Here is a 15,914-nt window from a genome sequence, read left to right on the forward strand (position 1 = left end):
AAAGCCGATTTTTTTCAGGTCCGCACGGCGATACATTTTCCGTCAATATAACGAAGTATTGTTACGTTTCTTCTATACGTCGAGAGCCGGTAATGAGTTTTTAAATACCAATATACCGGTTCACGATATTTTTATATATATCAACAATTGTAACGTAAACATTAATGGCCAACCAACGCAACCACAAATGCTGTTTCTTTTCTAAACGCTTGGCCATCTGATCATCCCATTTCTGTTATTTTCATTTTTTACTATAAATTTCAAATAAATTTGTGATCATGAGTTGGCATGGTTCACTTGTTAACGGATGGATCAGTACACAGTTTTTTATTGGACACAGGTGTGCTTGCATATATGACAACCTTGGACCTCACAGGAAAGAGGCAGTTATGCCCACCAAGGTATAAGTTATGTGGATTGGGTGGTAGTGACGTTCAATCTGTGGGGCAGATGATACTGACTTTTCGTGAGGGGACAAAACATTTCCAGTAATGTATGGAAGTTTTGCCTTGTATGGTTACTGAGCAGATTTATGGTTGTAATTCTTATACAAGCATAACCCTATATACCTTGGGCAGGGGACATTGGGCCATCATTTCATCTAGAGAAAACATCTCTCAGCGCAACACTCCATCAAAGTTTAGTCTCTTGCAAAAGAGGAACCAATCAAAATATGTGCAAGGGCACTAAGCATTAATTCACATAACGAGTGACACAAGACGTGGAAAAATTTCTTAGGGTGAGCATTGGAACTGGTTTTCTGGTAAATGTGTTATGTGTGGTTGACTCATTGACAGAGAGTAATGAATTAAGTAAGGCAGTGTCTTGAAGCCACGGAAGCGTATGTATCCAGTTTGTACCCACTGGAATAGATAATTTTGCGACTGAAGACAAGGACTTGTATTAAAGATTGTTGGAAACCAATTTAGACAGTAGATGATCTGGATAGGACGAAATCAGATCGTTAATGCAAACCACCTATAGTACTTCATTATTGGAAAAGTTAAACATTAGAAAGGAATGGAGAAATCACCAATGGAGAAAGTGTTATTAGAATTTTAGATCCTTTTTAATCTCGTGGATCTTTGCCAGCGACTCCAAGGGTTCAGCACAGAATCACAAATAGAAAAGTACTGTATGTGTATTGTAAATGATACTGTGTATCTCACCATTTACAGCTGATTATGGAGTCCATTAACTAGCAGTTACATGACGGTAATATTGAGAAAAGCGCCAGTCCTTGGCCAACACCAGTGTTGCTTCTGCCAAAGAGAGAGAGATAGAACAATGGCTTATCATTTTTGCCGTGACAAGAGATATCTTAATAATCGTACAGTTACGGATGCTTATCCCACACCAAAATACAATGGAGACTTTGCACAGTGTGGGGTAGCGCAGGTACTTCCCCACCCTGGCTCTGCCGTGTGGTTATCGTCAGTTAAAGTGGCACTGAGTGATCGGTCGAAGATTACGTTTTAGGTTCCTGCAGTACACTACCATACTGCTATTGTCATATACTGTTATGTTTGGAGAACGCGCCACCCATATTAAACTTTCTTAGACGCAGTCTTGTGTGAACAAAACCTAAGCAGTCTGTGGTCTATTTCAAGGGAATAATATGCTTGAGAGATTACATCAGATTGTCTGACTCACGATATAGAGAAGTGTCACTTTACACTACAAGAAACATACTATTTAGGCTTTTGGGAGAGATCCGAAATTAGTAAGAGCTGTATAGGACATATCCCAAACCCAGTTTGGATAAGGCATTACGGTCACTCTCAGGGTTAGTGAATTATAAAAGGAAATTTGTCTCCATATTTGCAGATGTAGCACAGCCTCTGACTCTCTTGGTGAACGATGCTGTGGAAATGTAGTGATCGTCCGGGTGTGGAGACGCATAAACAAAACAAGCAGACAATTCGAGTAAAGGCATCAACACAAACTAGAATAAATCCGTTTCCTGTATTCATTCTACGTGAAGGGCCCACAAAATTGATGTACATTCGCTGAAAGGTTATTTCTACTAACTTGGGCGTCATATATCCATTATTGCTATTTTGTGTTGATTTACTAACACCTCTCAACTCGGTTTCCGCTTACGAATCTCGTTATTAATTCTGGGCCAAATAAATTTCTATAGCATTTTCTCCACACTCTTTAATGTCCTCCTACAGAAGATTCATGAACGTAGTAGAACAAGAACGAAACCAGTTCCTCGGGCACAGCGATGTTGAATACCATATTTCTCCCTAGTTTACAGCATACTACTTTGTCTCTCAAATAATGGACTTTACGGTTTTTCCTTTCTGTAGCTTTCCATTAATTTCATGAAGGCATCCATCACGATCCTGGAAATCCCTGCTGTCACAAAATAGATGAGGGATTAGCGTAAGGATCAATGTCACGGTGGGCCTCGAACCACCATCTTCCAACAGCTTACTGGATTGTCCCCCTCAAACGCCCAAGTCTGCCCATCACTCACAACTTTCTGTAGACTCCTTATGTTACGGACTTAAATCGTAATAGTTTAAATCTTGGCAAGGAAATCTGGTTTCTTTCTTGGTCTAGTTAACATCTAGCTGAGAGCTTGACTGTCAGATTCAAAAAGAAATTTATGGTGTTCGAGGTAATACCGAAATTTCTCTATGGCAAAGAAAACAGTTAGAACCTTCAGTTCATACACAGAATATCTTTTCTTCACTTCGTTTAACGTCCTTGAGGCAGAGGCGACTACTTTCATTTTCCCTTCCTGTTCCTGTAACAAAACTACTCTTACGTCCACAGCCGATGCATCAGTTTGCAATCTGAATTCAGCACTGATATGAGGCGAGGCCCATATTGGTGCTGACCTCAACTCTTGTTTAAAGGACACAGAAATATCTTCTTGGGAAGGCCTCCACAGAAATTCACAAACCTTTCTATGCATTTCGTTAAGGGGAAGTTGTCTTCTCTTCAAATTGCTGGATATCTTGACAAACCCGGCCGTTACCTTGATATTCTGCAGTTGTGGAAATTGATTGATGGCTTCCACTTTCTCCATGTCACTACAAAATCAATAACCTGAAACTATACGTCCTATCATCTTCATACATGAACATACGAGAACAACCTTACCAAGACTGACAGTTAGTCCTGCTTTCCTTTATTGCTCGAACACCTCTCATAATTGTGTATTGTTCCAGGATTGATCTACTATGCACTACCAGATAATCCAGACAGTGGTAAACATACAAAGGTGACATCCATGATCTGGGAAAGAACAGATACCCCTGTCGAAAATCAGAAAGGTACCTATTTAAACTCAAATAAGTTCCAGTCAATCACGAATGCGGTAATCAGTTTTGAAGCTTCCTCTAAAGGTATTTGATCAAAGCCTCATCTAAAGGTATTTGATTACAAGCCTTGGTGAGATATAATGTGGTAGACACCCGTGCTCCTTTAAATCACCCCAAAGAAGAATGAAAATCTTGTAGTGGCACTGATCGCAGTACCACTACCGGACGGTGCTCACTATCCGATTTAGGAACCGAGAACATGAGAGTAGCATGCAGGGATTTAGATGGTCGAATTACGCTGATCGTCCATTCCAGGTGTTCCGTAATTTCTTCATCCTCGGTGGGACAATCTGCAATGTTGTTTCTTGACTGAAACTTCAAATGTCAATTTGATCTGATACTCCAGCAAGCAGGTAACACCCATTTCGTCAGTTAGCATATACAGTAATTCTGTACACATTGGCTTAATACGTTTCATAAATTTATCTAAATGAGCTAACTGGTCTTCCAACGAATAAGACATGCCCACAATACCTACTTCCACATTGCATCCATCACACGCCATCTCCAACATGCCTCCCTATCCATGCCGGCAACACGGCAAAAATCTTCATTGGTCTAAAATTACGAAGAAACAATTCCTCAGTCCAATTTGAAATCAGTCCCACCTTCTCGATAAAATCAATTCGTTTTCACTTTCAACGAAGACAGAAATGTCATCAGCAAACCTTATCTCTGATATCTTTTACAGTTTTAATCCCAATCGTAAAACTCATTGATTCTTCGATGCACAGATTGAACAGTAGGGACAAAAGACTACATCACTACCTTACACATTTTTTTATTCGAGCACCTCATTCTTCGTCTCCCTCTTTTTATTATTCCCTTCTGGTACTTCAAATTATTTTACATTACCCGTTTTTTCCCGTAGCTTATCCCTATTCTTCTCACAATATCGAACGCTTTCTCCAGCTCGCCAAATTCTATGAACAGGTCTTGATAATTCTTCAGTGTTGCTTCCATTATCAACCGCACCATCAGAGTTCCCTGATTGATGCCTTTTTTTTGGGTGGGGGGTGGTAGGATCCATCAGTCTTCTGAATGGTCTGATGCGGCCCGCCACGAATTCCTCTCTTGTGCCAACCTCTTCATCTCAGAGTAGCTCTTCCAGCCTACGTCCTCAAAAAAAAAAAAAAAAAAAAAATGGGTTCAAATGGCTCTGAGCACTAAGCGACTTAAATTCTGAAGTCATCAGTCCCCTAGAACTTAGAACTACTTAAACCTAACTAACCCAATTACATCACACACACCCATGCCCAAGGCAGGATTCGAACCTGCGACCGTAGGGGTCGCGCGGCTCCAGACTGTAGCGCCTAGAATATCTTCTTGTACAGTTTTTGCCTTTACAGCTCTCTCTAGTACCATGGACATCACTCCCTCATATCTTACCAGCTGTCCTATCAAACTGTCCCTTCTCCTTAACACAGTTTTCTACATATTCCTTTCCTCTCCGATTCTGGTACATGGTCTGCTATCGTATTGTCGATTATTCAATATTTTTGTCGTGGTCATCTCCCCCTGGGCAGCCCCTTCCGGAGATCTGAATGGGGGACTATTACGGGATCTTTTGCAAATGATAACATTTTTTTTTTTTTCAATTACAGGCCAAAAGTCCTGTGGATGCATATAACCTGTCTTTAAAGCAGTGGTTTCCGTTGCGTTCTGCATTCTTATGCCGCTGATCATTGCCGATTGGTCCGCCTTTGGGGGCGGTTTTTGTAGTGTTCTGCAGTCGGCAGGAAAGAACTAACAGTCAATATGAACACACTTTATTATAATTAAAGAAAAACGCCTTCTTGGCATACACTAAGTTTTAAACGCAACAATAACAAGAAAACCCCACCACTCTTGTGGTGGCAAACCAGACAAGGAAACAAGACAATGGAAGAAAATACTGACCAAATGCTACTCTACCAATTACAAAATATAACGTGCTACTACAATGCTACAGGAAGTGCATACAATTATAGGACCGACGCAAGTATTGCCCGGCGCTGTCCCTAGCGGTAGGTAAACACTACCGGTCTAACTGTCCGGGCGTGCTTATAAAGCCGGGTCAGCGGAGTGATACATGAGTCATATGAGTTCCGATTGGTGGAACACAGTCACGTGTTGTCTGGCGAAGTAGTTCCGTGTTTATGTGCCGATGTTTCCTTCCGCGCTCCTGAAAGCAGGTCGGCAGCCCATCTTGCGTATCGGTTGTGCTGGACCTCTAACTAAAAAGGGGCCGCTACAACATATCTACCCCTGGGAAAAAAGATACACAGCACCACCGACGCCCATAGGGGTAGGGACGTCCTGGCCGACGTCCTTGGGTTCATGTCCGGCATGAGCGGGAGGCGGCGACCCAGCACGGGCAGCTGGCGGCAGAGACAGCGGCCGAGGCAGAGGCGGAAGCGGAGGTTCCGCCACAGGGCAGTCGACGATAGGCACTGGCAGCTCCCCTGGGGCTTCGTGGTCCACCAGACTGGGGTGGAGCTGGTTGAGGTGCCGGGAGCGGCGGAACCGTCGGCTCACCGGAGAGACGCCATCGTCCAGCTACAGAACTCGGTGATGACCGCAGGCGACTAGCACGCCCATGGATGAGAGATCCGCGCCCAGACCTCCTGCTTGACGTGAAAGGAGTGCGCCGGCGTGCGGGCGGGCCGGTGAGAAGCCTCGGGAATAAGGACAGATAAGGGAGAGCAGAATGGCCGACCATGAAGTATCTCTGCTGGACTTTTACCGGCATAGGAGGCGGCGTGGTACGTAAAAAAAAAAAAAAAAAAAAAAAAAAAGGAACAGCCTCATCCAGCGGGTGATGTCTCAGCAGCTTATCGAGCTGGGTCTTGTATGTCCGCACAAAACGTTCTGCCTGGCCGTGTGGAAAGGGGAAGTCTGGATGAGGGAAATTCCATTGGCAGTACAGAATTGCTTAAACTCGGACGAATTTAGCCGTGGACCGTTATCCATAACAACTGCTTTGGGGAGTCCGTCGACTGCAAAGAGGCACCATAGAATTTTGATAGTCTCAGCAGAACTGGTATTCATCAAGCGGGAGGCATACGGGTATCCCGACCCGGAGTTGATCAGAATTATCCTATGGGAACCATGAAATGGCCCTGCGAAATCCAAATGGAGACGTACCCACAGAGCAGCTACATCTGGCCAGGAAAAATGCGTGGAGGTGCTGCAGGCTGACACGAGGGAAGCAATGCCTTTATCCAGACCGCGCCAATATAGGTGTCGGTGGGCCAGCTGTATTGTGAGGACGATGCCCTAATGGTCAGGGTGGAGGAGGTCGTGGACACAGTGGCGAAATGCATGCAGTATGACCAACCAGGGAACGTCGGAATCACTATGCAAAAGGATGACGCCACTGTAGAAAAAGAAACTGTGCTGATGATCCCAATAATGCTGGAACTCTGCATCGCGGACGCAATGACGGCTGGTCGGCCACACCGCAGCGATATGTCGGCGGAGACCTTGCAGTGTCTGATCCTGAGCGGTGGCCCGCCGGGCCACATCGGCATCCAACGGAGGCGCGTCCAGAGCTGTTTCCACGTCCGGTTAGAAGGTGGAGGTGTGAAACTGACGGTGCGCCCCGGCAGGCAGCCGGGACAGAAATTCGGCGTTTGCTTGCAGTTCAGAGGTGCGATAGACAATATCAATGTCGAACGTCGTCAGGAAGAGCGCCCAACGCTGGAGGCTGTGCGCCGTCCGGGTGGGCACTACAGCACCCGGGTGGAAGATTTGTAGTCGGTCTGCAGAATGATATGACGACCATACACGAAATCGTAGAATTTCGGAGAGTAAAAACCAGCGCCAAAGCTTCCTTTTCAATTTGACTATATTTGGTTTGAACGTCGGTCAATTTTTTAAATGCAAAAGCCACCGGCCGCTCAAGCCGTCGACCACTTGGGAGAGGACCGTACCCAGACCATAGTTCGAGCCATCGGCGGCGACGATGAGCGGCAGGGAACGATCTCAAGCAACCAGACTAGGAGGGCGAGAGAGAGCTGACATGAGACGTTTGAAAGTCTGCTCACACGCCGTGTCCCAAACCAAACGCGCACTCTTGCGCAATAGCCCAGTCAGGGGCGCCGAAATCTCGGCGGCGTGGGGTATAAAACGCCGATAATAGTTGATTTGACACAGGACGGATTGCAGTTCATTCACGTTGGTGGGAGGAGGTAGGTTTTGAATGACCTTGACATTCTCCTTAGAGGCATTTAGGCTGCAGGCATCAATCCTGAACGAGAGATGACTGACCTCTCACGCAAAAATCACATTTTTCCTTCCAGCAACACAGGTTAGCTTCGGAAAAAACCTAAAACAGCCGGTCCAGCTTGTCCGCGAGGTCTGCCGTGGACGATCCACCGACGATGACATCGTCCAGATAATAGTCCACACCGGGCACCTGTACAATGAGGCGTTCCAAATAACGTTGGGGTTGTGGCAATGCCAAACGGGAGGCGGCTGTACCGGAAATGGCCACACGGGCTATTGATGACTGGGATCTGCTGCGATGTGTCGCCTAACGGCAGCTGCAAATAAGCATTGTGCAAATCAATTTTGGTGAAAACGGTCGAACCTTCAAGACGTGTGAGTATGTCAGCCACCGAAGGCTTCGATGATGACGGACTGAGAATTGACCGTGACCTAAAAATCGCCACATATGCGTAGAGCACCCTTTGGCTTCTCGACTATCACGATAGGCGTCGCCCAGCGTCCTCCGTCTTGTAAGCGGCGAAGCAGGGGAAGAAGCTGAACATGTGCGGTGAAACCCTTCACCCCTGGTGTGGAGGATGAGAACAACGTTTCGTATTAAATGAGCAACGGGGCGAGGAGGATATCCAATGAGGGAATCGACACAGCCTTATCGCGTCCTGCACTGATAAACCCAGAAGGTTAGTAGCGTCGGGTGATCCGACCACCAAAAACTGAGCGGTGAAGTATCGACCGTTATAAGAGATTTGTGTGGAAAAACCGCCATCGACTGACGTAGAGTGATTACCAACTGCGCAAGGTGCGAATGTACAGGGATAAAGCCAGCGAGCCCAAACAATGGTACGTGGCACCATCCACAATAGAAACGGATGTTGCCTTGTCAGTTTGGAAGACCACCGGAATATGTGTGACCTCTAATGTAAGGAGAAAACGGGCGCCAGACTGATCAATAATACTTGTCCGTCAATGGAATGCGAGGCTTCCAGGTCCTGAGGTGACGATTCGTGGTGATCCTGTGCGCCCATAGGAAGCGTGGAACAGACGCGATGTTTCTGCGAAGCCTGTCACAAAAACGGCGATATGGCCCGCTCAGCTGCAAGCCGTGCATCTTGCTCGCGGGTGGGGACACTTGGTGAGTCCGAAAACAGTCCGGACAGGATGGAAGCCACGTGAAAGACTGCCTGTCACGGAATGGACCAACTGATCGACGAGACTCTCGCTCGGCGCTAGGCAACTGGCGAGCCGCGAAAACAACTGTATCAAGACGTGTTGGTTGTAGCTTGTGAGACTGTTGAAACGCACGAATGATCGGCAGACAGGTGGTGAGGGACGGTTCCTTTAACTTCAAAATATCAGTCCGAAGACCCTACTCTGGTGCGCGGAACACCACCATATCGCGGATCAATGAAGTTGCGTAAGACTGCTTGTAGACAACGTTGGACCACCGGAATTTACAATCGTGGTAGAGACCCTGGAGAGCCGTAATCCATTCCCTATAAGTCTGACCTCGGGACTTTCGATAAGAAAATAAAATCTGACGGGCGGAGGAGACGAGTATTTGTTTTTCAACGTACTCGAAAAGGCAGCCCTTAATATGGGTAAATGCTCATTGTTGAATTGTTGAGTTAAATAATACACCTGAGGGCCGACTGTTGCTAGAAGAAAGCCCGACTTCGATTTTCGTCGTGGATCCCATGTGCCAGTATATGTTGTTCCAACGGTTCGACATAATTTGACCATGGTTCGACAGACCTATCGAAAGCCGGAAACATCGGTGGAGCCACATGCAAAGTTACAGGGATGGAATCAACTCCATGACCTACCTCTTGTAGCGCTGGCGAGTGAGGGTGAAGTTCTGAACGCCTGAGAGCTGCCTGACTCTGCTGCAGAATTTCCACCGAGGACTGAAAAAGTACCTCGGAGGAGGCCATTTCGTTCGAAAATGAAAGTTTTATCCTCGTCGCCAATAACTTTAGTGTCCTGCGGTCGGGAAGAAAGAACTAACAGTCAATTTGAACACACTTTATTATAATTAAAGAAAAACGCCTCCTTGGCATACTCAAAGTTTTAAGCGCAAGAATAACAAGAAAACCCCACAACTCTTGTGGTGGCAAACCAGATAAGGAACCGGCCGGAGCTGTCCCTAGCGGTAGGTAAACACTACAGGTGTGATTGTCCGGGCGTGCTCATAAAGCCGGGTCGGAGGAAGGCTACATGAGTCAAATGAGTTCAGACTGGTGGAACACAGTCACATGTTGTCTAGCGAAGTAGTTCCGGCTTAATTTGGCGATGTTTCTCTCTGCGCTCCTGAAAGCAGGTAGGCAGGCCATTTTGCGTGTCGGTTGTGCGGGCCCTCTAACTAACAAGGGGCCCCTACGACAGTTTCCACACGTAGGGAAAGAGAGTGCCCTGAAGTCCTGTCCACCCTTCCGCCCTCTATGACAAGGCCGTTGGGTGAACGATGGTGACTCCTTATCCAGGAAGTCTTTGGCCGTCAATGTCGAATATGAATCATAATTTAAGCAGCGGCGGAATTTTCTCACGAAATTTCGGTCACCAACTTACTCCTCCAATGCGAAAAAATTTGTTACGTAGGGAGATAAGATCGTCATAATAAAATAAGGGAAGTCTGAGCTCCGATGGAAAGATATACGAGTTAGTTTTTTCCGCGCTCTCTACGAGATTGGAAAAATAAAGCAGTTTTGTGAATGCAGTTCGACGAACCCCCTGTCAGGCACTTAAATGTGTTTTTCAGAGTATCCTTGTAGATGTAGATGAGGGAGTAGTCATATGCGGTATCCACACCGGCACATTACTTATAGGTACAGAATTCTGACGCGAAAATGTTTGTATGCGGAAGGGAATACGCACAGTTTATAACAAGTATACAGAGTGACTCAGGCATTAAGATAACCACTGATAACACAATTTATGAACATTTGTCAGAGGCAAGTGCACAGCCTGACAGGACTCATCACATTTCAGCATTTTCTGAATACACTTCGATTGGCGCTCCTCCTTTTTCAGTAGATTTTGATGTAACGGCTTTTTTTGTACTTCGAAATACTGCTGGACAACAACAAATAACGTCATCTTCTTCATTCTTTTAATAGTCGCTACTACTGATCGAAATCTAATCGGTACATTGTTAATTTTAAGAGTTAAAGGCTTGTTATTATCAGAAAAGACATCATCCACTTGACTTTCCGTCTGTGAAAGATTTTGAACTTCGACATGTTCGCGATGAACATAACTTGACTTTTTATTAATAATCATTGCTGTGTGTTCGCGTCTCTGCTTGATTGAGTCACAATTCATACAGTAGGCCTAAATGCAGGTGTTGAAACTATTATAATATTAATGAAATGTTCAGTAGTCGGCTGTAGTTGTTTTTATTTAAGACGATAAGAGACCCACACAATCTGTTTCGCAATTTTTAAGCGGCATCCTCTGGTGTACACATCTGTGCTACGTCATATAGTATAATATAATAGCTACAAAACGTCGCTGAGTAACATGCGGTGTGGTTAGTTGATGTTCTCAGCCCCCCTCAATTGGTAAAAACCCTCATCAATGACGAGTGTCAAGTCTCTGACAAAATCACGAAGTAACATCACTTTAGCGACTAAAATACGAGGGCTGTCCAGAAAGTAAGTTACGAATGATCGCGAAATGAAAATCAGAAATGTTTCATTTGCAACAGCTACACCTTTCAGCTACTTCTCTACGTAGTCGCCGTTCTGACTCAGACATTCGTCGTAGCGTTGTACCAACTTTCCAATACCCTCATCACAGAAGGCAGCCGCCAGTGCTTTCCGCCAATTCTCTACGCTGGCCTAAAGCTCGTTGCCTGTGCCAAAATGTTGTCTTCATAGCCAGCGGTTCGTTTGAGCAGAGATAAAACTCAGTGGGAGACAAATACGGGCTGTATTGTGGGTAACCAAACATTTCCAACTGAAACGATGCGGGAACATCTTCATTGCCCCTGTAGAATGAGGCTGAGAATTGTCTTGAAGAAGAAACCGTACGACAGTTATGTAATGTTGGTTGCACAGCTTCAGGGGAAAATTCTCACGAGGTCCTCGTACTTGGCAGGAGACACTATTTTCTATAACATCTTTACTCGCTCACTAAGAGCTCAGAAATGAAAAGAGCGACATAATTCTACCTAGAGTCATACTAGAGACACTGCCCAACACATCTTTGCAAAGCTTTATTGGATTTTCAAAGTCGTTTCCATTTCGCGATCGATCGTAACTTACTTTCTGGACAGCCCTCGTATGTTCCTGTCGACCAATGTCATCCAACAAACTAATATTGGTCAGGAATGCCCGTTTAAACAGCGCTAACCTGATTCTTACGTCCTTCTTGCTCCGTCCGTCGTGGATTATCTTGCTGTTTATCTAACAGATTTCTATAACTTTTTTCTACTTCGTGATGTCCGATTCTGATGTCGATTTTCTCCCTGTTCTCATCTCAGATGCTTCTCATTACCTTTATGACCATTCGATTTCTCTCAATCAGCATTCCGTACTCATTAGATTGTTCATTTCATTCAACAGATCTTGTAATTCGTCTTCACTTTCAATAAAGACAGCAGTTTCATAAGCGAACCTTATTTTTGATATCTTTTGCAATTTTAATCCCACTCGTGAACCTTTGTTTTATTTCCGTCATTGTTCCTTCCATGTATAGACTGAACAGTAGGAGCGAGAGACTTCTCCCTGTCTTACACACTTTTTAATCTGAGCACTCCATTTCTCGTCTCCACTCTTATTTGTATATTACCCGTGTTTCTCTATACCTCTAGAACATCTAGCACCGTTTTAAATTGTCGAACGCTTTTTGCAGGTCGACAAATCCTATGAAGGTGTCCTGATTATTTTTAGTCTTGCTCCCATTATCAACCGCAAAATCAGAACTGCCTCTCTGGTGCCTTTACCTTAACTAAAGCCTAAACCCGGCAAATATTGTCCGGTATCTGCTACCAACTTCATCCATTTACAGATTCCCTGATGCTCCAATAAACATTTGTAGTCTTCTGCCGAAGTCGTGCTCCCTATATCCTGCAGATCGCACACTAATTCTTTATTCAGCGCACCGTTTACAAATGATAAATATGGAATCCACTTATACGCAATCACACAAATCAGTTCGTATTCTCCTTGCAGTAACTGTCACAATTCTCGCTACTGGCCTTCCTTTCTCATACATTCACTTCTTCTGTGTTCCTGCTTGCCACACATCCAACAAATTATCTTATGAGACGGTCGACCACTGCTTCCTTGGTGCGCTTTTATATTTAAGTCTTGGTGCTTCTGTCTGTCCCCTAACTCGTTTTTCCCTCAAACTCTTCCTTTCACGCAGTGGCTACCCCAACGCGAATCCACAAATCCCGTGGCCTGCATTTGTAGTACTACAACTAATTGAGCCAGTTTCGTGCGGATCTGATGAAATACCGCGCAGCTGCCTCCTCTCTGGTTTCAGTCCTACTAAAACATAACTTGCTACCTGGTCTTCCGTATGTCAGTTCCAAGGCTACCACAGTTCTTTTAATACGCTCCATGTACATTAGTGCCGATTAGTTCGTTCGAGTTTCATGTCCATAGTGATGATAAATGAACTCATGCAAGAATGCAAGACTGTGGGCGGAATTAACATCCTAATTGTGGTCGTCAACTGAATCCGTGAACTATTTTCTTGCCTCGCTTGCGAAACTTTATCGCGCAAGTTATCCGTTACTGTAACTCATTCATTCCTCGGTCCGCGCTCTGTTATGAAACTTCAGAGTGAAACACAGAAAAATTCACTGTGTGATCACCTAAATTCAACGAAAAATGGAAACATTCATTCAAAATTTTCTGTAACGATTTGTGCAGTTTCGCAAACAGAGTAACCAGGAGCGTTCACCTCACCTCGATAACGTGATCCTTCAGAATAATTTCACCATTAAAGTTCCTTACTCTTCTGTTACTAATATGGAATAGTATTACCATACTTTACTAAACTCTGTGCCTTTTCCTTATCCAGATGCTGTATATCAACTATTCTACACAGGTAGTAGTTAAACTGGGGCTACAACCTCACCATCAGATAAGACGCTCAAGTAGCCTCATTCTATGGGACCTCTGTCATTTCCTCAAAATCAGCTCTGGTTGCAGTTTCAGCCAAACTTATGCAGTTGGGCTACCCAACTTGTATCACCACCGGCAGATGACTGTTTTCACGTACTTGTTCAACCAAATTACGGGTAGTACTTTAGCCTCTATTGTTGATCTCGTAATTCATAAATTAACGCTCCTTGTCTCAAATAATTCGGACCCTTTACATCGGCAGGCATTCTCAAAAATAACTACAGCACAAGTAAACAGGAAAACACATTAAAGAACAGAAAGGCCCATACCTCCATTAATCGAACTCGCTCTGTTACCAGAATATAGCGTTCTGGCTTGGATGGGCGTAATAAAATGGTGGATTCGATTGACTGATCTCAGCTTAACATTTGAACACTTATGAACCTCAGTTCACTGCAGCTCGTGTACATATAAAGAACTGTCATAGTCTACCCTGAAACAACTCATTGTTAGAAATAGGAAACGATGGTTTCTTACTGCAGCCAGTCAATAAAGCAGTACAATCTACAAGTCTAACAAGCCAGCAGTGGATCAGAAACATGCAGTGATACGAAGCCTGTCTCTGCTGAACAATATCAAAATCCAACGATCAATCAGATCATGGAAGGAGTATAAATTAATCAGATAAGTGCCAATTAACAACGTATACTGGTATACGTGTCAGTTTCTGTATAGAATCACGTGAACACAATGTATGGCCAAATTTAAGAAGATTTAAATAGGCTCCATCGCATCACAATCTGTGGGTGATAGCTAGAAAATGGCGATACATCACACTACATCACAGTACCTGTTTCTATCTGAAGCATATATGCAGCACAGCCGGGTCAGCATTCCCTCTATGCATGTCACTAGATTAAACACACTGTAATTGCTATGGCGTAAACTCAGCGTCAGCACGCCAGTCAGGAACGAAAGAGAAGAGAAGGCTAGGAGGAGAGATCAGCCAATCGCACGCTGATCGACCTCCCTTCCAGGACGACAACGCGATAGCACCGGCCTCTATGTGAAGACAACATAAGCGCCGCGCCAGACTGGTGGCAGCCCACTTGGTTAGCAGCGTCTACGATAGCCACTTCGTTAGGAATCTCTATGTAGCACAGACTTGTGTTTGTCTGTTCCGAAGAAGATCGATTATATCGTATGTCGCCCTTTGCTTGTGACACGTCTAGCAAAGTTAAGCATTGTAATTTTCTTGTTGTAATAACACTCATTAATGAGTCGTTTGATTTTTTGTGTAGCGAACCGAGTATGCAGGCTTCCTAGACACAACAGTAATCACTGTCGAAAGCTCAGGTTGCTCGTCCACCAGAATCCACAATACTGCAAAGCCGCGATAGCTTAGCGTGTGCGGCCGAGACAGTAAACAAACCGCGTTCACAGTTTTCGACCAGGCTTCTCCAGAACGAACGCCATGTGCCGACTGACTGACCACTTCTACGTCCCCACTGCAGCCAGACAAACACTTCCGCAACCAAACACAGCAGACCAGAGCGCAGCATGCAGTACAGCCAAACTGTCACTTATGCCCAACGACTTTAAATTTTATAGGGTGGTTCTATATCCACATTGTTTGTTGTTGAGGTCTTCAGTCCTGAGACTGGTTTGATGCAGTTCTCCATGCTACTCTATCCTGTGCAAGTTTCTTCATCTCCCAGGACCTACTGCAACCTACATCCTTCTGTATCTGTATAGTGTATTCATCTCTTGGTCTCCCTCTACGATTTTTACCCTCCACGCTGCCCTCCAATACTAAATTGGTGATCCCTCGATGCCTCAGAATATGTCCTACCAACTGATTCTTTCTCCTAGTCAAGTTGTGCCACAAACTTCTCTTCTCCGCAATCCTGTTCAATACCTCCTCATTAGTTATATGATCTACCCATCTAATCTTCAGCAGTCTTCTGTAGCACCACATTTCGAAAGCTTCTATTCTCTTCTTGTCCAAACTATTTATCGTCCATGTTTCACTTCCATACATGGCTACACTCCATACAAATACTTTCAGAAATGACTTCCTGACACTTAAATCTATACTCGACGTTAACTAATTCCTCTTCTTCAGAAACGCTTTCCTTGCAATTGCCAGTCAACATTTTATATCTTCTCTACTTCGACCATCATCAGTTACTTTGCTCCACAAATAGCAAAACTCCTTTACTACCTTAAGTGTCTCATTTCCTAATCTACTTCCCTCAGCATCACCCTACTTAACTCGACTACATTTCATTAT

The sequence above is a fragment of the Schistocerca nitens genome, chromosome 5, assembly GCF_023898315.1.
Source record: "Schistocerca nitens isolate TAMUIC-IGC-003100 chromosome 5, iqSchNite1.1, whole genome shotgun sequence".
NCBI classification, from domain to species: domain Eukaryota; kingdom Metazoa; phylum Arthropoda; class Insecta; order Orthoptera; family Acrididae; genus Schistocerca; species Schistocerca nitens.